The sequence below is a fragment of the Orycteropus afer genome, unplaced genomic scaffold (assembly GCF_000298275.1).
Source record: "Orycteropus afer afer isolate SDZICR_OR568_19922 unplaced genomic scaffold, OryAfe1.0 scaffold00208, whole genome shotgun sequence".
Classification (NCBI taxonomy): domain Eukaryota; kingdom Metazoa; phylum Chordata; class Mammalia; order Tubulidentata; family Orycteropodidae; genus Orycteropus; species Orycteropus afer.
Genome location: NW_006921795.1, coordinates 2767909 through 2791057, shown reverse-complemented (window position 1 = coordinate 2791057; position 23149 = coordinate 2767909). Strand labels below are relative to the sequence as shown.

The window sequence follows — 23149 nt, the reverse complement described above, 5'->3', positions numbered from 1 at the left end:
CAGACCCAACTCATAGCGACCCCTCCCTGGGTTTCCAAGGCAGTATCACTACAGAAATAGATTGCCCCAACCTTCTTCTGAGGAGTGGCTGGGGGATACAAACACACACACACACACACACACACACACACACACATACAAATACATACATATAAATACATATATATATATATCCATATGTATCTGTATTTAAGCCATACCCGTACTCTCCAGACAGGAAATAGGAGTCGTCTTATTTGGGGAAACTGATCAGCTCAAAAGTAAAGGTCTACATGTACTGACACTGGAGGCCTCCAGAGAAATTGCTTGATCCTAGCCGTATCAGTCTTCAGTGAAGCCCACACAAAGACAACTGCATCCTCCTCAGAAACATCTTTTAGTCAGCACTCAAATATGAATGAACAACAAAGGATCATCAGATATTTGAGGAAGTCGAAAACCAAAGATGAGTCGAAAACCAAAGAAAGAGTCGAAAACCAAAAATGAGTAAAGGGAATTTGAAGGGAACAGAAACTTGGAAACATATGAAAATGTCAAGAAAAGTATAAATGATAGCCTTGGGTGTATGAGAAATTATGGCATCTAGGAAACAAGATCATCATGCTATAAAAAAAAGGAACATTCAGAGAACACAGAGGAACTCCTAGAAATAATAAAATAGCAAAAACAAACAGTTCAATAAAAGTTGTAACATAAAGTTGAGGAGATCTCCCCGAAGTAGAACAAAACCACAATAATGGGATGTAATAGAGATTAGAAAAAGAAAATTAGAGAATTGGTTTATGACATGTAAAACCCAGATAAATAGTAGTTACAGAAACAAAGCAACACAAAAAAAGCAGAGAAATTATCAAAGAAACAATACAAGAAAATGTCCACGAACCACAGATATGAATTGTCCCCTTTGAATTAAATAACAATGAATTAAAATCGACCCTTATCTGTAAATAACATTTCCCATTACAAGACCCAGAGGTCTTTGGGACAGTGGTTGATGCTAGTTCTGGAGCAGGAAATGTGCAAGATGGAACATTATGTCAAACCAGAAAGCAAAGCAGTCATGCCAATAGGTCTCAGGACCCAATTTGGAAAAGCCAAAAATGTGATCATTTGATCATCACTTAAATATTGACTACAGTGCATCGCATATGTTTCATGCCACAAGTTAATAGTGATAATTTTGAAAAGTAAAACTCATTGGTCACATTTGGAAGATGCCAGGAACCCAACTAATTATTTTGAAAGCTGATAAAGAACTAGAAAGAATCAAGCATTTGTTTTGTCTTCTTGGTAAAACTGTATGTCAGATAGCCAAATAGTCAGTGAGAGAAAGTTTCTATTTATTTAAGTATTTCAGCTAAGCAAAGAGGAAATCAAAAAAAATATATATATATATTATAGCTTCACCATAGTGCAAACCCTATTAAAATAATGGATCTTGGCCATGATCATAGATTGTTGCTAACATCACAAAGAGTAATGACATTGTGCCTCTTGATGGAAGTTCACATCACGACCTGTGAAGTCATAGTGCTAAAGTCCCTGTCCTGTTGGCTCAAATTAGACAGTAAAAAAGTGACTTTCTATTTTCCTGGCTATTTCAAGGGGAGAGAATATTTTAGGCTGAGGTTCATACTGAGGACAGGGATAGGGGATCTGGAATAAAGAGTTTTGCAAGTATTTGATTTAATACTGAATGAGTGATCCAGTGGCTCCCAGCAAAAGTTCTGGAGTCCCTGCCTGGCTGTACTGTTGGAGGTTTCACTTAACTATTCAGTATCTGCAGCCATTCTGGAACTGACTGAGAGAGAGCATGTGTGAAGGTGATAGGAAGGCAGAGTGCAATCTCATCCAGCAGCTGACTTTTCCTCACTGCCTATGATCAAGCAGTGCATGAAACCACCTGAGTATTTTATCTCCTTTCACCTGCAGCCTTAGGTGTGCATAACATGATAATTTCTCTCTTAAAGATGAAGCATCATAGGGTCAGAGAAGTTAACTTAGGGTCTTGTGATATCTTACCATGTGCTTCTCCAACACCCAACCCTGAACAAGGGCTTGGGTTTGGAATGTGGTCCCAGGAAACATGTGAGAGTGGAGAAGTGAGATACGAAGGCCAGTAAAGATGCACTAGTGATAGAGTTATTGCTGTGACCAATTGCTTTCAGCCTCACGGGGGACCTCTCAGAGACTGTGAGGAACTCACCTTAGAGTTATTTCTACCAAGGAGCCAGGAAGTTGGGGTGCTTATCCTCCAATCCCTTCCCCTCAGTTGAAGGTCAAGGCTCACTCCTGGGATACAACTGCCTGGCATGACTGGCCAGTCTTGTTGAGCATGCACTCAGCAGAGACCTCATGCAGACATGTAGTCACAGGAAGCTGTCAACCTGCAGGAGAACTGTCTGCAGATGGTCTCAAGGGTGAGCCAAGGTCTCCCACATATAGTAGAGCTGAGAACGAGACCAGACCTTCCTGATCCCAAAGCCTGTGCTTGTAACCACTACACTACATTGGTCTTAGAGGTCTTTTGTGAAGTGCAGATTTAGAACTCTAGGAGAAAGAGCATGCGGACATAGTAATACTGGCTAGACTTGCCTGAGTCCAGCAGGCAGTGGCACAGGCGACATGTATCTGGAAAACAGGCACTTAGGTGCCAGAGGTGTGCTTGGGTGACTTTGACACAACTCATCCCAGGCCTGGGAAACAGGAACATGTTTCTTCTCAATGTGCTGGCAAGGACTTCCCTTCTGACAGGTCATTGTTCCTCCCCTAGTTCAGCATCTTTTAATTATATTATTATTAGTAGTAGTATTAGCAGAGTGAAGTTCACATAATCTAAAATTAACCATTTTAAAAGTGAACAATTAAGTGGCATTTAGTACACTCATGATGTTGTTCACCCACCACCTCTATCTAGTTCCAAAACATTTTCATCACCTCAAAAGAAACCATGTACCCATTAAGCAATTACTTCTCATTCCTTCCTTCCCTCTGCTCTTGGCAACCACTAGTTTGCTTTCTGTCTCTTATAAATATATTCATATAAATGGAATCATACAATACGTGAACTTTTGTGTTTGGCTTCTTTCACTTGGTAATATGTTTTTGAGGTTCAACTGTGTCACAGCATGTATCATTACTTCATTCCCTTTATGGCTGAATTGTATGGATATACCACATTTTCATAGTTTGTTTTTAAATTCATCTACTGATGGACACTTGGGTTGTTTCCACCTTTTGGGTATTGTGAATAGCGCTGTTATGCACATTAATGACCATGTATTTATTTGCGTCTCTGCTTTCAAAACCCTGGGATGGAATTGCTAGGCCGTATAGTAATTCTCTTTAACTTTTTGAGAACCACATAACTGTGTCCCATGCTGGCTGCACCATTTTACATCCCCACTAGCAATGCACGAGGGTTCCAATTTCTCCACATCCTCACCAGCACTTGTTTTCTGTTTTTCTGATTATAGCCATCCTAATGAATATAACAACAAATGAATATAAAGTGGTAGTTTGGTAAGTGTGGTTTTGATTTTCATTTCCCTTATGTATAATGAAGTTGAGCATCTTTTCCTGTGCTTGTTGGCCATTTGTAAATTTTCAAGTCCTTTGCCATTGTTTAATTGGGTTGTTTGACTTTTTGTTGTTGAGTTGTTAGTTCAGCTTCTTTTGCATCTGTTTTTTAAACAGGGGTGATTCTACTCATCACCTGCCAGCTTTTGTGGAAATGCTTACAGTAGTTCTAGCCTTGATTATATATTAAGGTCACCTGGGGAACTTTGAAACTACCGATGCCTCTGCCCCATCCATCCTAGAGTCTTGGAAGTAATTGGTCTGTGGTGAGTCCTGGGTACCGGACCTTTACAACTTCCCAGGTGTTTCAAATGATCAGCTGCAGCTTATATGAAAGTTCTAAAGGCTTAGTGCCTAAAGGCACTTGACTGCTAACCAGAAGGCTGGCAGTTCAAACCCACCAGCCACTCCTCGGAAGGAAGATGGGGCAATCTACTTCCGTAGTAATACTGCCTCAGAAACCCAAGGAGGGGTCGCTCTGTTCAACTCGTTGGCACATAATAACAACAACAACAAAGGCTTAAGCAGGCAGTCTTTACTGCAGTGAAGTATTATCTTGGTGATCACCCAGGAATTTCTCAGTTCTTTACTACAAGACCCCACCTACTGAGTTGGGAGGAGAATGAAACTCTACAGAGGGCAGTAAGAGCAAATCCACTTTTGCCTACAGACCTATGATTGGGTATTATAACTACGCACAAGTGATTTGGGGGGGATTCTATTTTCTGTAACCCCTCAGTTTTTGTCACCTTCTGGCCATAAAAGTCTGCTGCCAACCAGTCATGCTGTTCAGTTCCCCAAGCTTCAGTTTCTACATCTGTAAAATGGGTGTATGAGTGTTACGTGATAAAATCTTTGGGTGGTCAACACAATGTGCTTGGAAAAATTGGAGGTTAGAGTCTACACAGAGGTGCCTCAGAAGAAAGGCCTGGTGATCTACGTCAAAAAATCAGCCATTGTAAACCCTATGGAGCACAGTTCTACTCTGATGCACATGGTGTTGCCATGAGTTGGAGTCAACTCTAAGACAACGAGTTTTATGTTCTCATGTTGTGTTACATGAGAAAACTCAAAGTGTACAGCCATCACACACAGGGCAAACACATGGGCAGCCACAAGTTCCATACCCAGTGTGACTCATCAAAAGTGTTCTAGGCCACTGAAAAGCCATTTTATTAGAGTGCATGATATTTGTTTCTCTCTGCACTTCTGGCCAGCCAAATACCATGCAAGGGAGATGTTTGAGGAGCCAAATTGTGGAAGATTATCTTCTTTCAGCTTTTCTTACCTGGCCCGCTCCACCTCAACCACAGAAACTGAAACCCCACAGGAGTGATAAATGGCCTCTACTAGCTAGGAAGAAATGCCATGGTGATTAGGACGTAAGAACATGTAGCTGGGCCATTTAAAGAGTTTGCAGGCTGCTTTTCCACCCAAAGAATTAGCTAAGCAGGAACTCCCTCCCCCCAGGGGCTGTTTTCACAGGGGCCTAGGCAGCAAGAGAGTTTGCAGAATTGTTTTCTCTGCTCCCAGGGGCACAATTTCTGTTTTGGTATGGGCACCAAAGAGTATCAGTCTTCAAGAGCCCCATTTGTAGTTATTAATAACACAGCATCCATCATCCCAGCTCAAGCAAAGGTGGCAGCCAGGGAAGCAGGAGTCCTGCTATTTACAGAGATTTGCTTCCAGCCTCCACAGTTGGTCGGTTCTATAGGCATTTAAGGGTGCCAGGTTCCAACAGCACCATCATGATTTGAAGCCATTCTTCCTGGGCATGTTATTGTTCATGGGATGCCAGGTGCACCAACAGTTCTCAGTGCAACATGGTATGTGTACAATGAGGGTAGGAACCTGAGTTTGGGTGGATGGGCAGAAAAGGTATTTGCCTGGCAAGGAGTGTTTTCTGAGATGAGTTTAAAGGAAAAGAAGTTATGGAATGAAAAGGAAGGAAGAACTCATTCCTGGTGGAGGGAACCACATGAACTTTGATAGAGTGGGGTGGAAAAACATGGTGTATTCAAGGACCAGGAAACAGATGACCGTGGCCAAAGGAAAAGATAAAGGAGCTGAAGGAGGGGAGGGTGACATAGATTGAGCAGAGACCTAACACCCAAGACCGTTCGCTGAGTCAAGAACCAAGACTACTCTGTAACTAACAAGTTAGTTATTATGATAGTCATTGACTTTTCTTTAATATGTTACACCCTACTGATGCCTTATTCTTGTGTTGTTATGTGCAGCGGAGTTGGACTGGACTCATAGCGACCCCTCCTTGGGTTTCCAAGGCAGTATCAATAGGGAAGTAGATTGTCCCATCTTCTGTTTGGCTCCTTCAAGCTGGCTTGTTCCTGTTGGATCCCCATTAGATGTTGAGCACTTTCAAGCTTTCTGCCTCACTTTGTACTTTCTCTGCACACACTTGGAATTAACCACTTTTCCAAGGAACCATGTTTATTCATTTTAGTGAGGAATGAAAATTACAAATGAAAATCTGGTTGTTATCCATGTTCATTGCTACAGAAATGCCCTTGGTCATAGGCCCTTTAAGTGGAGAATGCTAGGAAATTTGTGTTTTTAAAGCTTACAGGTTTATACCATTAAATCCAATTCATCACAAAATTCTTTCCTACTTTCCCCCATTCTATATCCCTACATTGAGAGCCTGCTTCCCAAATATGTTAATATATTTATTTATTTGCTATCCTACAATATACAGAGTCAATCCTGAATGACTGTATCATTAACTCCACCAACAACAGCAAACTTAGTAAGTAAAGTGTAAGGTTTCTTTATAGCTATTCTTATCCTTAGAATATATCCCACTAAGGCTGTATAATCAGAGTACTGTGTTCAGAAGTCCTTGAATGAACTCTCTGTGTGTGCTGATGTTATAAATTTATATAATTAGATTCATTATTTGTATATGGTTTTAGGGTTTGTTTCTTCATCTTCAGTTTTCTCTTTTGGAGTTATAAAACACTTACCTTAGAACTCAATAGGATATAAAGTTATTTATCTAATCAATCTCCTAGGGATGGGCACTTAAATTCTTCCTGTATGTTGCTATTACAAATACTGCTGTGGTAGATTATTTGAATTGTGGAGCTACATCTTCTGTGTAAACTATTGAAATTGGGGTTGTGCCTTAAAAAGCAAATGCAAAGCCATTTTGTGAGATTTTGCTATGTTCCTTTCCATATAGGCTCTGCCATTTAAGTTTTCAGAAGGTTGTTTTGCCCTGGTGGCTCTTTGGAGATTGGCTGTGAGAGGAAATAGAATTGGACATAGGCAGATGGGTTTGAGGCACCTGCAGGCAATGATGAACCCTGAACTGTGACAACCTGCTGGGAGGGAGGGGAAGGATTGGCTTACAGGCTTTCCTCTTAATTAGATGTGGGTAACAAGGGAATAACAAGAACTGAGGGGTACTTTCAGAGTTTTGAGGAAAGGTAAGGAGGCAGTTGGGGCATCCACAATGAAGACAGGAAACATGGGGGAGGAAGATGTTTATGTGTATGTGTGGGATGGGTAGGGTGATATGTGAATGAGTTCAGTCACGTGGAGTTTGGAAGGCAGATGTCCAGTGGGGCTGGAGCATGGGGTAGAGGTAGATATGGTACTTATGATTTTTGAGCCATTGGCATGAAGAAATCAATAAAGCTGTGTTTATGGATGAGATGAATAAGTGCACTGCAGAGTGTCTCCAGACCCTAGGCACACAGGGAAATTGGGGCATTTATTTTACTTTTCTCAGATTAATCATTGTACCAACTGCTTTAAATTTAGAGGTACTTCACCTGAAAAGGACACTTAAGAAAAATATATTGAGCATATTATTAAAAAAAAAAGAAATGTAACTCTTACTTCACCAAAGAGGATATTTAGGTGGCCAACAAATATACAAAGAAATGTTCACTATCATTGCCCATTAGAGAGATGGAAATCAAAACAACAATGAGATATCATCTTGCCCCAGTGCTAGTACCAGAGACAGAAAATAACAAATGCTGGTGAGGATGAGGAGAGATTGGGACTTTCACACACTGCTGGTGGGACTGTCAAATGTTACAACCACTGTGGAAAACAGTATGACAATTCCTTAAAAAGTTGGAATTAGAAATACCATTTGACCCAGCCATTCCATTCCTAGTATCATAAAGAAGTGAGAGCCAGGACAAAACCAGACATATGCACACCCATGTTCATCACAGCACTATTTACAGTGGCCAAAAGATGGAACAACCTAGATGCCCATCAACAAAAGAATGGATATCCAAACTATGGTACATACACACAATGGCATACTATGCAACATTAAAGAATAACACAGAATTGGCAAAACACTGCATAACATGGATGAACTTGAAGGATATTATGCTGAGTGAAATAAATCAATCACAGAAGGGAAAATATTTTACTAGTCTGTTATTGTGAAAAGCCAAGGTAAGTTTTACATATGGAAGGACATTTTCTTTGTTGGTTACCAAGGAGGGGAGGGGAGGAGAGGGAGGGAACACTGTTAGATAGGTAGAGACAAGTATTGATTTCGGTGAAGAGAAGGGCAATGTACCAAATGTGAGTGATCAACATGGTGGCATTGAGGAAGAGGAAGAAAAAGAGAGATGCATGAAGTACAGACCACAAAGATGAACCCTTTTGCACAGATACGTACTGCATTTTCAGTGAAGGCAAACATAGATACATGTGAATAGATGGGTGCACAGGCTGAACTATTAGGTATACCTGTGCAGGTGATAGTGTGCCCAAGACCATGTATAGGTTGGCAAACAATGTTTCTGCAAGTGTATTTGTATATTCTATAAAAATTCCCAGTTATATGGTGGAGCTGGCAAGGGACAAGGTTGTAGTCACTTCTTGGCCACAGCCAGCTACCCAGAGGGATCGAGTAGTTGGACCTGTGGGCTCGGAACCATAGTTGCAGGGAACATCAAGGTCAGTTGGCATAACATACTACACAAAAACATTGTTCCACATCCTACTTTGGTGAGTAGCGACTAGGATCTTAAAAGCTTGCAAGCAGCCATCTAGATGCAATGATGGGTCTCTCTTCATCCAGAGCAAAGAATAATGAAGAAAACAAAAGATTCATGGAAACAATTAGTCCTAGTGACTGGTACACCATGCAATCTGTAGCCTATACGACTATGAGACCAGAAGAACTAGATGATGCCCAGCTACCACTGTCCACCACTAAGAGGGGGCTCTCTGTAGGAGATCCTGGATAGAGAGGGAGAACAATATGGAACAAAACTCAAAAAAAAAAAAAAAAAAAAGGGGGGGGGGGACCAGGTTTGCTGGTCTGATAGAGCCTGATGGAACCCCTGAGACTGTAGCCCCTAGCTGCCCTTCACATCTGGAATTGAACCCACTCCTGTGGCTTCCAGCCAAACAAAAAACAAGCATATGAGCTGAACGTTTATATTAGGTAGATACACTCCTTGGAGATATCAATCCTGGGAGAATAGAAGGGCTGTGTATACACAAGGAGACAGCTCGGGGTGGGGGGAGCAGGTGTGCATGGGAGGGAAGGACACAGGGAAGGGGTAACTATGGGAAGGAAATGGGAGGGGAGCTGTTGCATTTTGGGAAATTGTAGTCAATGTCATGAGACAAAGTGTATGTGAGCTGCTGAATGGAAAGTGAATTTGCTCTGTAAACTTTCACCCAAATCACAATGAATTTTTTTTTTAAATGTAACCCTTGTTAAAAAATAAATTTATTCTATGACTCCCAACTTTCCAGATACCACTTTAGAAATCCAGTCTGTGGCGGACGAGTCAGACTTGTTCTTGATGTGAGGCAAGATGACTCTCATCATGAAACAATCTTCTGGCCCAAGAACCTTGTGTGATGATACCTGTGGTGCTTCTGACTGTTAAAGGCCTGTTCTTCTTCATGTCCTTCTAACAGTCCTGTCCTGGGGTGACCCAGAAAGGATAAAAGTCTCCCTGGAAAAAGTATTTTCTGGAGACTGAAAGGACTTAAACGCAGTGGGAATTGTTCCACAAATGATTCCCTTGTGACGGCCTTCATTTTTGGAAGGTATTTTCTCTTTAGCTAAAGGAATGGCCCTGTGCATTCATGCACAGCTTTTTGTCAGTGGCTAGATCCATATTTGAGAAGCTTATCAAAACTTCTCTCCACACACATAGAACAAAATAGCAAATTTTCAGCACATCAGGATCTAACATTGTTCATCTTTGAACTGCTCACATAATTGAAAATACTCCTTCAAACATCATTTCAACCATAGAACACAGCCTGCTTTGGGTTTATTATATTTACAAGCAATCTTTTAGAAATATTTCTTGCCTTCTTACATTGTGTCTAGTACACATTGCATAACAATTTATTAATAATCCAGTAGAATTACTATGAATGTCCTGCCTGACTGATGAGTGTAGTTATTGTTTGTTGTCTTGAAAATTGGCTGCCATTTGTTACTTCTGCTGTCTTCTGGTTTGCTTCAAACAGCTCTCTTTACACCAATAAAATCCAATCACCCTCCTTCTTGCTTTCTGGCATGAAGATTCTTTGAGCTTGGACAGTGCTATCTATTCTATATAGTATTAATGTTGTAGTTAACATTATATAGTTGTCATTGAGTTGGCTCCAACTCATGGTTACCATATGTATAACAGAACACAAAATTGCCCAGGCCTATGACATTTTTATGATTGTATAGCATTAATACTGTGTGTAAAATAAGAATTTTGAAATTCTTTGATTTCTCAAGAATAACAGTCTGACTAGAATTCAGAGCACCATTAGGAAGGGCTGAGAAATTCCCTGCTGAGGACATCAAGGCTCTAGAGAAAGTTCAACTTCTGGATTGTGGAGCCTTCCAACTGTACTTGCCTACAAATGTTCCTTTTCCTCACTATAATTAAGCCTTCACTACAGCTGACCAAATTAAGCTTGCAGTGTAATTGCTGGTGTGAGCTCTCTTTGACTGAATGGGGATGGCATGGACAATCTCTAGTCTATATATGGGAGGCCAAAGATAGGAGACCCCAGATTAGGGTTTTAAGTTCCTGTTGTTGTTATTGTAGTTGCCGTAGAGTCAGCTCTGACTCACAGCAACTGTATGTATAACAGAAGAAAGCATTGTCTAGTCTTGTGCCATCTTCACAATCATTGTTATATTTGAGTCCAATGTTGTGACCACAGTGCATTTTGAGTGCCTTCTAATCTAGGAGATTCAACATCCAGTATTATATTGGAAAATATTCTGTTGTGATCCATGGAGTTTTTATTGGCTAATATTTGGAAGGAGATCCATCATGAGTGATTCTGCTGGTATTTGAAATACTGGTGGCATCATACCAACACACAAGCTGCTACAATATAACAAACTGACTGACTGGTGGTAGTTTGAGTTCTTATCTACTCCAAATTTCATCATTTCTTGGCTGTATGATCATCCTTCTTTTCATATCCTCTTTTCTAAAAAAATAAATCTATTACTTGCATTACCCAGGTAATGGATGTGCAAAGGCTTTTTTATGAGCAATGCAGAATAGAAATGTAAAATATCATTATGGACATCAATGTCCTTCTTAGCAGGTTTGGGATATTGTGAATTTATCATGGACAATATTTTCTCAGCTAAAACAAGCATAAGATGCTTTCTTAAAGCATCTCCTTTTATCCTCTGGTGTTTCTTTCACTTTCCCCTACCCCCAAGAATTTGAAAAGGAAATATAATACTGTTTTTAAAAATCTGAAATCACAAGAGATTTGTTTCTCTGAAGTTTACTAAATGTAGGAAGATATGTGAACCGTGTTGAGGAAACCAAACAACTCAGCTACTTGCTACCCTTGTCACCTTCACCTCTGTTATCACACACACATACACACACACACACAAATGGTTGAGAGACAACTCATATGAAGTGGCCTATATTTATCTACTATATTGACATATGAAAATAAGTTTCATATAGTCCAACCTAATGACTTTTGAGGGGAAAAATTTATATTCTTTTTTCCTGTTAGTCAAGCAGTATGGCAGCATACTGCTATGTCTGTCATTTTTATGGTGAACAAGCTGGGGAGAAAGACAGGGAATGCCATGTAAAGAAACACAGAGTGTATGCATGCACCATATCTATTATTCTATTTTTAACTATGTTCAGGGGATAATCTCTCTTGAGTCTGGTTCATGCCAGGAAAGAGACAAATGTTTATGTGAAAGGTGATGTGAATTGGACTTGGATTTACTATGTTGTTGTAATATGCTACCCCCTTTACTTGTCTATGAGGTTCACTGAAGACTGTCTTTGATGCCCTGCTATCTGCTAAATAATGCCCCGGCCAACAGAACTTACATCCAGTTCCTCCAGTAAGCTTGTAAATCTGCCCTCACAGAGAGCACAAGTGCAGTTACTCCATCTTTATTTCCAACTGACCCATAAAAGGCATCTTCAGTGTTGCTGATTACAAGCACATCAGCTGATTTAAAGTTATGTCACTCTAAAGTAGAGAATATCCTCACCATAAATCTCTCCTTTTTAATTCAGAGCTTCAACAGGAAAACCTGTCGGCCTGTCTCTGTTAGAGAAAAGGGGAGGGCCTGGGCCTGTGGTTAAATGGTATGGAGGGAGGAGGGATGTCTATTGCTAGCTATTCCTGGATGTAAGAATGTGTTCTATAGGGTGCCAGAGGGTTTGGAGGAATGAGGGAGGGTGAGATGTATTCCCTTTGATCTCTTTCTCTCCTCATCCCCAACCTTGTTTTTCTTTCAGCTGAAATTCATGTCTTGCTGGGGTAAACTCTTCTTTTGAGGTCTGCTTCTGAATCTCTACTGGCAGTAGTTGTACTTGGCCAAAGACACAATTGTTCTGTTTGCTGAACTCACCAAAGAGTGGAAGGAGAATTAAAGCAGAGATAATAGAAAATCAAGAGACAGTTCCCTTGGCTCACTGCTTGGGCAGGTGCAGGCTCCAAACAGACTCAGGGTTCTGGTCTCCAAAGAAAGAAATTAAAGGAAGAAGGCCATTTGGAGAGAAGGAGGAAAAGAAGTAGAGAAGGAGGTGGGAAATGAGGAAAGAAGGGAAGGAGGAAGAGATGAGCATGGACAGAAGGAGAAAAGGAGAGAAAGGCCATATTCCAATTTATTTGTATGGACATTAAAAACAGAGTCTTGTGGTGGAGAATTTCTGTAGCCTTCAGGGAGAGTTAATGGGGAAAACAGTACATAAAAAACAACTGATCCAAGTTAGCAGCCTCTCTCCCTTGAGATTGCTCTGCCCTAGCCTGTGATCAGGAGCTCTGGTAGCGTAGTGCCTAAAGCACTTGATTGCTAATCAGAAGGCTGGCAGTTCAATCCCACCAGCCACGCCTTGGAAGGAAGGTTGGGAAATCTACTTCTGTAGTTAAACTGCCTCGGAAACCCAAGGAGGGGTCGCAATCAGTTGGTTCCGACTTGACGGCATACAACAACAACAACAAGCCTGTGATCACATGCATACAGGCATGTATGCACACACATGTATACACAAGCACATAAGCACACAGTCATGCATGCACACATGTGCATACACTCATATGTTCACGATATACACATGTACATACTCATGCATATGCATATATATATGTACCTACACTTATGCATGTGTACATGCACACATACACATGTACACAAAGAGACACAATCACACCCTGCTCAATCCTTCCCATTTTGAAATCTTCACCTTTGAGGTTTTCCTTGATCCTGATCCAATGACAAGGTCCCTATGGGGAGTGTCCTGTCACCATCTTCGTGACCTCAGGAAAACAACCCCATCAGGTACTTCTGCTGGGAGGTAAAGGTACATTGGGATGAGGTAGATAGAGCATTCTTGATATGGCCACTGAAAGTGTTTACTTGGTTGGTTGGCCAGTGAGACTTCAGCATATAAACAAGCAATCTGGTGAGGACTATAGTTGTGCAGGTGGCCCAGCCCCTTCTACAACAGGCTCAGGGATGGTTTAGTGATGTACCTGAGGCCATTGTGCTAGCCCAAGTCCTCCACTGAGGAGAAGCTCAGATTTTATTAAACATGCAAGGATTTTATTAGGGAAATGCCTATGTGGGAGAAAATGGGAAGGGAGCTGAGTAAGTCTGGAATAGGTGGCAGACCACAATGTAGTCTGACCTAAGCTGAAGGAAAGAAGGGAGGGAAGGAAGGTTTGTGGAAGAATCCTCTGGAATGGCTGGGCAGGCTAGGGAAGGTTCCTCAGGACCATCAGAGAACCACAGATGTAAAGTTGTCCCTCAAATGAGTCCCATGTCTCCAAGAAATAAGCCTGCCATAGTGTTCTTGTCTCAATCAGTCACTGGCTGTGAGCAGTGAGGGAAGTACACCTCAGCTTCCACCTTCACAAGGATGGATGTCAGTGTTGCTTCTGTGATTGAAGATCTGTGAGCCAGGCTTTTGGCCTTCTCAGTCATGGGGCCTGGTAAGCAAATGCAGAGCACCCCATTCCTGCTGCACATCAAACTGTAGCTAAGGCAAAAGGGGGTAGATTTAAGTGCTTCAACTGCAGTCCCTCAGAAACTTAGACATGGAGGCAGAAGCAGTAATCCTGCACACTCTCATATGATTTGAAATAGGAAATCAAGAATTCACTCAGGAAATTGGTTGGCTTAAAACAAACAAACAAAAAAGGTAAATTCAGTCAGATAATCATTGTTAACAAAGTGTTTCTCTGTTTGAGGGCAAGGAGTTTTTTCTCTACTTCCAATTGAACAACATGTAGGCACATCTATTACCAGCACTGAGAAATATCAAGGGCTTAAAATGAGACACAGAACATTTAACTTGGAAATAAGAAGGAATTTCCTGATGGTGATGGAAGTGTTAAACATTGCAAAGGGTTATAAAAATCATTTTATTTTAGACTGTTTGGAAATCGGGCTTGAATCCTAGTGGTTTAAAGTTACATGAGTGACTATATGAGGGGAGATACTCTTTAGTTCTCCTACAGCTGCACATTGGGCCAAAGAGGTGCCAAGTAAGTCTATACAAGCACAGTGCTTGACACAAACCAATCTCCACAGCAAGTAGTCACCTTTCATCCAATTTGCAAAATCAAATAGGTTATTATGTAATCTTCATATTACACATACATTCTTCAATAAATAGTGGACAGTTTCAGATGTTAAGAAAGATCAGTAAGTCACAGGAGACGAGAGAAAGTACCTGAATATTTTTAACGTATTTGGATGTTCTTTTCCTGTGACCATCTTACAATTAGTCTGTTGAGTTTCTCTAACCTTCCACAGTAATTCAGCCACAGGTAGAAGACCCCATGGAGAATTCCAAGCTGAGGTCTGATTCTTTCACTATCTTACTATCCCAAGCCCCAAGATATCAGTAAACCAAACTCAACCCACTGCCATTGAGTCAAGTCCAACTCATAGTGACCCTGTAGGATGGGATAGGACTGCCCCATAGGGTTTTCAAGGCTCTAAAGCTTGCCACTTCTTTCTCCTGCAAAGTGGCTGATGGGTTTGATCTACTGATCTTTTGGTTAGCAGCCCAACGCTTTAACCACAGTGCCACCAGAACTCCTTAAGATAATGATAAAAGAGCAAGGGGGTGGGGTGGAAAGTAAAGCACAACTAGGAAAGGAAGTCTTAAGTCAGGAGCCTGAGTCTGTTGTCTAACTGGGTAAAGACTAGGCAATACCTCTGCTGTGAGGCCTGCTTAGCTGTGCTGCCTCAGCTAATAAGGGGAATGATTTGTCAGCTCTTAGTAGCTGGATACATTATTTAGTGTGTGTTCACCAAAGCATTTTAAAACACTTTACTGCTGTACATTGTGAAAAGTAGAAGTCTCTATTCATGTTTCAGGATTTGATCAACTTTCTTTGGGTCGTGGTGATTGTAATTGTTTGTATCTTAAATAACTTTAGAAGAAGTATACTTTTGTTCTTCAGGTAGTTCCAATAAAGATAGAGATACGTTATCCAGTGCAAGTAGCTTTCTCTTTAGGAAGTTCTCTCCTCTCAGCATTTAATGAAATAGAAGCTTTCTCCATTGATGTATCACCTGGGGCATTTCACTTACATGTTGAGCAATATGCCCCCAGATTTTATTAGTAGACTAAAGACAGATGGCCAGAGTCCTTTTACATAAAAAAATTATATTTTATTCTCAAATGCAGAGGGTTGAAACTGGGTCATATCACAGAGAGCTTTCACACAAACTAATGAGCATACAAAATACGGATCCTTGGAAATCATGCTTGCGGTGGTTTTAATGACTGTTCCACAGGAAAAATGCACCAAGACTTTTCCTTTGAATCAGGCAATGACTAAACTTAAATAATTTTCTCTAATATGCAAAGTATTGAATTTGCATTTGCATACCTTTGATTCTTTTCTTTCAATCGTAGCTCTTGGTGTTCCTCTTTGAAAAGCAAGATAAAGATGAAGCCACCAAAATTGTCTGCTACCATGTGGGAGGTAGGCCATGCAGTTTGGTGGGAGAAACTTAGCGGAGACTCCCATCTCTAAACAGGAGTTCCAATGGTTTATCAAACAAGATGAGTAAAGATGTAGGGCTACATTTGTGTGAACAGAAATCCCCATATAAGGAAAATTTTCTCTCCATTCTCATAGAACTGTATTCTCCCATAGAAGCCCATGAGCTTGGTGCTTGTCAGTCCTGCTAGTTACTGTGTCCTGAGGCTCTGGAAGGCTCCACAGTGGGAAGCAGGCATTTAACCAAAGTGTGGGAGAGGAAGGGTATGACTTTGGAGACGGGAGTTTTGGTGCATCATGGAACAAATTAAAGAACCTTTTTCAGATGACTTCATCCCGAGAACATTTACACTGCAGGAACAACAGTTCAGTTGCTGGATAGTGTAAAGAACCTTGAGGAACCCAAGCCTTTACTGTTAGCTTTGGTGATGAATGACCTTTCTTTGGCGAACTTGCCATTTGCTTAGAAAGAAGGAAAGGCTAGCTGTACATAGTACGGATGGTGTAGCACATTGTCCTCACCCTCTCTTTTCCTTTGCATGCCCTTTAATGGGTTGCGAGGCTGTCTTTTGGCGTTTATTTATTCTTGGCTAATTATAGAGTGAAGAGATTCTGCAGTCTGATAGACATGAACTGAACTTTTTTTCTTTATTCCTAAGAGAAAAAAAAAAAAATGCAATGCCTACCTAGAGAGTTCTGGTAGCATAGTGGCTAAAGCACTTGACTGCTAACCAGAAGGCTGGTGGTTCAAACCCACCAGCCACTCCTCGGAAGGAAGGTTGGGCATTCCTACTTCCGTAGTGATACTGCCTCGGAACCCAAGGAGGGGTCGCTATGAGTCAGGGCCGACTCGACGGCACATAACAACAACAGCATACAACTAGAGAGTTGTGTATGCAGGAAAGGAAAAGGATGATTGCACACCTGAAAGGGAAGGGACTTATTCCCTTCTTACTAACATCATACAATAATTCCATTTTCTAATTTTGAAAGCTACGTACCAAGTACAATCTTGGCAACAACTGAGTGTTATATTCCCTTTGTGTTACCACTAGCTCTCTATACATCTTTGACAGGTACTTGTTGATCAATGGGCCAAATTATTCCCTTGAGCTTTTGTGAGAATGATTACAAGATGCTGCCATCTGTATTTGGGGACAGTCTGTAATGGAAAGACAGCAGGCTTCCAAGTCAGATAAGCCCCGTTTCAAATCCTAGCTTAACCCTTTACTAGAAGGACAAATTTGGGCAACTTCTAAACTTCCTAGAACCTAAGTGTTCTCTTCTGTAGAATAAGCATAACAGTACACACCTCATAGCTTCATGGGGAAGGTAAAATGGTGTTATTTGTGAAAGTACCTGCCACGTGATAGGCTCTTATTTTTAGTATTTTACATATTTATACAAAACAACATACAAAAGTGTTTCAATAAAAAAGTTTGTTATTCTCACCATTTATATGTGACAATAACAGAAGCACAATTTCAAGGGACAGTATTCTGGGAGGAGATTTATTTGCCCACTGAAAATGTTAGGAATCCAGATTGATCTGGTCAGTTAGATGTATTGTTCACAGTTGAGAACAGAACATTTTAGGGGCTGCCTCAGGGCCATTAAAGTACTTAAAGTGGTTAAAGAACTTAAAGTACTCACAATAAACTTTGCAGAACTGTTTGCCCAGGCCAACGGTGACTTCAGGTGGCATCCTCATTTCTGGCAGGCACTGACCAGCCACATGTGCACTTGGGATCTAAAGGAGATTTTAGTTTTTTCCCTGTCTAGTGAGAGTCTATGATAGCATTCATTATTGTTAATGTATCTTCAAGCTGGAATGGTCCATGATTATTTGAGAAACATAGAACAGAGAAAAGTTTTATCCTACAGGTTTGTTAAACCTCATATATTATTGGCTACCCATACTGGTTCTGAGAATTAATGAAGTGGTGACTTAGATGTCCATTTATTTGTGTCTTGGGTCTGTATCTTAGTCACCTGAAGCTCTCTGTAATGAGTGACATGCTGGGGTCTCCTTCCTACAAATGGTGATTGGTAAGTAGACTGCTTTGAGATCTACTTTAGTTCAAGTAAAAATAATACAGATAAAAATTATAAAACAACCACCAAAAAGTGGTTGCCATTGAGTTGACTCTGACTCACGGCACCCACTTAAGCGTCAGGGTATAATTGCACTTCATAGAGTTTTCAATGTCTGATTTTTTGGAAGTAGATTGTCAGGCCTTTCTTCCTAAGAACCTCTGCTAATCTTACAGCTGAGCATGTTAGCCATTTCCACTATCAAAGGACTCTGAGATAGAGATAGAAAGAGCTAGCAATTATTGAGTACTTACCATGAGTCAGATGTTGCTGAGAATTTGACTCACATCAGCTCATTGAATTCTCACACCCCATGGCTAAGCATCATTATTATTATAGCATATGAATTAGATTCTATACTAACATAGCAGTACTTGCACTTGCACAGATGGGGAAACAGGCCCTGAGAGGTCCAGTACCTGGTCTGAGTTACACATCTAACAAGAGATGGATTTGTGGTGACCCTTCCAATGGTAGATTATCTGACCCATGATCCTTTAAGAGTTGGAGGTAGTGTCCTCTAAATTTCTTATAAAAAGAAAAGCAAAATGACCTGACTAGAATTTCAGCATGACCTTCTAGTTTGTGTTTCTTGACCTCAAAGGCAGATATGAGAAAGAATGTTTGCTCTACTTGTCCAAAGAATCCACTTGTGCCATCTAATCCAGTGTGCTCACATGATCTGAGAGCTTTCTGGTATTTACAGCATTCTCCAGAGGGTGTCTTCCCTCTAATTTCTTTTGTCCTGTCTGCATGCTATCAGGAGCTGGGTGTCTGGTCAACAGCCACTAGAAGAAATGACCCTGAATGGTTGTATGGACTTGTTCTCTCCTATCATTTTCCCCAGGTCACTAGTCCATGACTTCCACTATATCTGGGTTCAGTTCCTTATAGCTTGGCCACCAGAGGAAATGGGCCCTCTTTCCCACTTCCAATTAGGAAATCCCAAGGAAAGGTTCAGATTGAGGACAACTTGTACGTGTGCCTATCCCTGCACCAGTCACAGTAGCCAGGGAAATTAGAGACTATTTTTGTCCCAATACAGGTCACATCTTGACCAATTATAGTGGCCAAGGAAGTAAGTTCACATCAGCAGTTAGTTGCCCCATTTGAATGACAAGGCTAGAAGAGGGGATGAGAAAGCGAGATGTATCCACTAAAGGCAAGAGGTAAAGTGCCAAAGGACAGAATAACAATATAAGCCATGTGTAGTGGAAAAGTTTAGATGTCTCTGAATGCATAAGAATCAATTGAACTGAATGTCAGCTCACTGAGCTGAGTGCTTGATTTGGCAAGGAGATGGTCTCTCCACCTCTTGTGCACAGCTAATTCCTATTGGAGATCAGAAGGGGAGACAACAGCGGAGAAAGGTTTAATTTGGTCATGGAACCAGAAGCATCTTTGGTCTTGCATTTAACCAGCTTTGGGTGGATAGAGGCACATTTTCAGATATGGGGAAAAGAGTCAGACCCAACCTCAACAATTTGTCTTCCCTGAAATATGGTGATCTGAGAATCCTTAGGCTCTGAAACTGATACCATATAGAGTTCATGTTTTCTTCCCATCTGGGTCAATTTAATTTATTTAAAAACTCAGAGATACCAAATGTACTTTTTTTTTTTTTTTTTTATTAGGATTTGGGTGAAGATTTACAGAGTAAATTCACTTTTCATACAGCAGTTCACATATACTTTGTCTCATGTCATTGACCAAAATTTACAATGCAGCAGCTCCCCTCCCACTTCCTCCCCATAGTTACCTCCTCCCAGTGTCCATCCCTTCATACTCTTCGAGAGGCCCATTGTCTGCCAACCCTGTATATGATCTTGGATACACTCTCCATTTAGACATACATAATTGTTTAGCTTGTTCACCCATCTATCCGTCCCTATACCCATGTTTGCTTTCATTAACAACTCAGTATTGTATTTACAAAGGGGTTCATATTTGTTGTTTGTACTGCCCATGTAACTCTCTCTGTCTTTCTCATCCTCAATGCTGCCATATTGGTCACTCACATTTGGTACATTGCCCTTCTCTTCACCCAAATCAATATTTATCTCTATCTATCTAACAGCATTCCCTCCCCTTCCCTCCCACCCCTGGTAACCAACAAAGAAAATGTCCTCCAATATATAAACATTTCCTTAACTTTTACAATAACGGACTAATACAATACCAAATGTACATTTAAGAGCAAACTCATGCCCCATAGTTTACTTTTATTAACCTAGTTCCACCTAATCCAGTCCATTCACCAATTAGATCTGTTGGTGCCCTACTTAATAAGTCAGGTGCTGTGTGGAAGACAGATGTGAAGGCTACTGTCCAGAATCTTGGAAGGAGCTGGAATGGAATGGGGAAAGATAAGGGATAAGTATCCACCTAGCTGTTATGGATCTGACTATGGTAAGTGCTCTCAAAGCCAAATGTTGTAGAGCCATGAGGAAAACAATAATCCAGCCACCATGGTGCCTTCTCAGTGAGCGGGAAATTTCCTTCAGTTAACCTAACCTGGCTTCAGAACCACAAGGTACGAGAAAGATGGGGTCACGTTTTCCATTACCACACTGCTCTAAGGGAGAGTTATTTATTTGGAAAAATTCCAGAAATAGTTCCTGGAGGAAAGATCTTGTTGAGTTACTCTTTAAAGAATGTACAGAATTTCAATAACCACAGTAAGGTAAGACCAGATTGGAGGACCAGTGCCAGAGAGGCAGAAAGAGGAAATGAGAATGTTGTCCAGGCTTGCCCAGGTGAATATGGAGAGGGAGCCTGGGCTGAGGAGTGGGTGCTGGGCAGGCTGCATGGGGAAGCACTGGGTCTAGACAGTGTCTCAGTAAAATGGACTGATAGTAGCATGTGAAATGGATGGGTTGAAAGCAAAGCCACTTCCTGTTTGAGTGGGAACATACTGGATCCTGAGAGTGCACAAACATGGGATTGCGCATCACATATCTGCTGCAATATTTCAGCAAGTCTGTGGAATACTTCCTGGACAGGCCATTTCTGAAAGTGCAGCCAGAAACTTTCCTGCCCTTACCAAGCCAGGGATGGGATAACTCATCATACAGCTAACCTTTCTACACACAGTAGGAGTCATTTCTAATTTTGGCTCTGACAATGACAGATTCTGTTACTGACCAAGGGCATTGGTCACTTTGTGGTGTTGATAGGAGGTGGCTTATGAGAGAGCCAGTTTTACAGAGGTTGAGGGGGATCTCACAACCGTCAAGAAGAGCCAGGAGCTGAGTGCATCCTTTGGCCTTGGGGTCCCTGCACTGAGAACCTCCTAGACCTAGGAGACAGAGTTGTAGCACTGGTGATGACATGACACAGAAATGGCACAAGGTAGCAGCAGTGAGAGCCAGGAGACTGGTGCAAGATGGCCATGATGGGCTTTCTAGATCATGAAGCAGGATGGCTGCTGTAGGCTCATTTACCCGTGGAGTGAGAGATCTCAGCTGGCTGAGTGGGGTGCCTCTGGACACTTGATGGCAGAGCAAAAAGCTATAGCATTTACCAAGCAGAGGCAGAGGTCATGGTAATCAAAGGATAGTAGGAAAGGCCTAAGCAGGGCCCAGCTTGCTTGTGGGCATGGCTGAGAAAATGCTCAGAGCTGTTTTGGTTGGAAGCTGTCCTGATTGATGATCTGTAGCATCCTGCCTCCTGAGTTTTTCCTGTTACTTCCAAGTTGATCCTGATCTCAAATTGTAGCCTGTTATTTCCTTCATTAACCACATAGTGATGGGTATGGCCTATGAGTTTCATGTAGCCATTGCAACCAATTACCAAACCCAGAAGAAATGTAGAGTGCTGGTGTCAGAATTGATAAAAAGTTTGGAAAGCAGAAGTATGTATGACCTCCACTTAATAGGAATCAGCTTTAGGCTGATGGTGATTCTTATCTCTCCACTGTAGTTAGATGGCTACTGACATCAATAGGTTATAGTTAGCATCAGAAGTGGGATCTGTTGCAATGGCTCTTGACTCATGGGAGCAGGGACTTTGGAAAAGAAAGGATGAAAGGACGTGGGAGGTGAAACTTTGCATTCTTGGATGGTTACTTTGTTTTTCGTTATCTGTAATGACTAAAAAAGGAAAGTAAAATATTTTATGCTGGAGCAGCAGATAGGGAAATTAAGGATAACAAATTAGCATCTAGAGTGGCTTGGAGAGAAAGCCTGGCATGTTAAACAAGATGATTGACAGGGGACCAGGGTCCTCATGTTCCACCCAACTAGAAGCCTAAGGTCATATGCACATGAATGGAAAGATAGTCAAGGGTTGGAGAGAAGATGAAACCAAAATATTTAAAAAGGTTATGTGTTTATCTGAATGTACTATGACCAAAGGAATGTTTCCCCACTTAGTGTTGTGAAACAGACCTAAAGCTATAGTGGAAATGAATATGGGATATGGTTAAAAAAAAAAAAAAAAAGAGCCCATGTAACCCCACCTTTCAGACAATATTGATGGATACACTATGTTTTTGTTGTTGTTGTTAGGTGCCGTCAAGTCAGACCCGACTCATAGCGACCCCTCCTTGGGTTTCTGAGGCAGTATCACTATGGAAGTAGATTGCTTCATCTTCCTTCCGAGGAGTGGCTAGTGGGTTTGAACCTCTAGCCTTCTGATTAGCAGTCAAGTGCCTTAGCCACTATGCTACCACTATGGGACTAATATTTGCCAGAAAAGAAATGCAGCTTGTTCATTTCAATGCAGTAGCCCAGAGTATAGCATATTTGGGGCTTAGGCAGAATATGAGAGTACCATCCAGAAACTTTGGAGCAGGAAATTTATATCTGAAAGACATGTAGACTCACCCAGAACTGCTGGAAGATAGAGACAGAGATAAAGGACATTTTGTTGTTTGACATGTGAGCAAGTAGTTTGTCATTGGATGCATCGAGGCAGGACATGTCAGTACCCATCAGAAGAATCTCCTTCTATGTCTTGAAGGTAAAGGGAGCCAAGAAATAGA

At 41.2% G+C, this 23149-nt stretch overlaps 1 protein-coding gene across 1 annotated transcript in view; it reads left to right on the top strand.

The window, feature by feature from the left end:
* SLC24A3 (solute carrier family 24 member 3) overlaps positions 1-23149 on the top strand; it is a 949388-nt gene that overhangs the window by 319598 nt on the left and 606641 nt on the right. The window lies entirely within an intron of this gene.